This window comes from Lactuca serriola, chromosome 9, assembly GCF_051521515.1.
Source record: "Lactuca serriola cultivar US96UC23 chromosome 9, Lser_US96UC23_V15, whole genome shotgun sequence".
Classification (NCBI taxonomy): Eukaryota; Viridiplantae; Streptophyta; class Magnoliopsida; order Asterales; family Asteraceae; genus Lactuca; species Lactuca serriola.
This window is the reverse complement of record NC_136416.1, coordinates 121,326,817-121,328,521: the sequence shown is the minus strand read 5'-3', so window position 1 is coordinate 121,328,521 and position 1,705 is coordinate 121,326,817.

Sequence of the window (1,705 nt, the reverse complement as noted above, 5' to 3'; positions counted from 1 at the left end):
CAATTGGAAGTATAGTGATAATTCTGGAAGGACCATATTGACATAATCTGTAAGGAGGCAACTCTTGTTTAGAAGTGATAGTCAAAATGGAATCTGGAAATGTTTCAAAGTTAGAATTTTCAATCTGTGTAAGATTAAGGAAACTTAATGCAAGAAGGATATTTCCAAGGAGTTGATCTCCTTTGGAATACTCTGTAATCTTTACAAGAGTATCAATGCATATAAGTTTAGAATCTAACAGATTTCAGTAAATGGCATGAATTTGGAATTCTTGCATTTGCAGTAAGGATTTGGGAATGTGAAAAGAGAATCATTGAAGTTATGTTCAATTGATCTAGTTCACAAAGTAAAGATCATAGACAAACATAGTATGCATACTTGGTGTATGGCATGACTAGTGTTTAGAAAACATAGTGTACATGCTTGGAGCATGGGACAACTATTGTTTTAAATTCAAGAATAAAGTTGATAGCTGAAACAGTATACAATGAATAATGTGTAATCATATGGTGATAGGTTTTGATACCATATTGGATTCTATTATTATTGTGTTTCACTTTGCATGTTTTGACTTCCCGAATAAACTGGGTTATTCTTCCGGAATGACTAAGTTATTCAAACCATCCACAGTCGGTCATATGTTGGAAGTAGATATGAATTAAGACTGTCATGGGTTGGCTTGTAGAGGTCTAAGGTGTTGGACAAAGGGCTACAACACTCATGAGTGCTCATAAGTTCTGAGTATTGGATTCAACCCGCGCTCATTGGAATCACTTCATGGGTTTTATGACGAGTGATCATGAGACGATAATATCTTATATTCTTCAAACCTAGAGATATGAGTTGTTACTATGAGTTGATAGTACATTGATAGCACGAAAATGCATTTGGTAACTCGGTGCTATAAAACGTGCCTTTATGTATGATTCAACAAGTAGTAGAACAAGCCATATGAGTCGAAGTTTATCCGTTCCTTTTACCTTCGGGATAAAAGCGATATCTGTGGGCCCCTCGATGATTTGATGATGACAAATGGAAGTGCTCGGCCGGGCCAGGACTGATTTGATTTGTTCAATTAGTCAGTCGTCATAAATCGGAAATCGGGAAACAACAAATGGACAGAGAGAATGATTATAATCCATGTCTCAGTCCATATGATATCTAGAATGGAGGAATATATGATCCCTTATCTAATGGACAAGTCACTGACAAAGGTCAGAGTTCATCTACAAGGTCAGAGTTCGACAGAAGCATTCGATGCGCGATCGCACAAGTTCATCGCATCGGAGATTACTTGTAGAATTATGGTAATGGACATTAGTGGTCTTTTGTTCAGCCAAGGAAAGGACTTTAGGAGCCCTCAGTAGTCGTCTCGGGGCCTTTTCGGCCCCGATTTGTCGCGGGGGGGAGTTAGGGGTTCATTTGGAACCCAAGGTCTGTGGACCCTTAGAATCCTTCGTAAGGAAGATCCTATAGTTGGTGTTGGATTAATGTCTAAGTCCATAACTATAATTGGTAAGACTTGACCCGACCCGGCATGGTCCATTTGGGTTGCATACCATCATGCACTTGGATAGACTATAATGAGAGAAATAAGACACTTATGGTTATTAATATATTATAAGTTCTAGTATATTAATAATAAGAATAATAAGATTATTTAATTAGTATTGATCAAGAATTAATCTAGGATTAATTAAGTGAT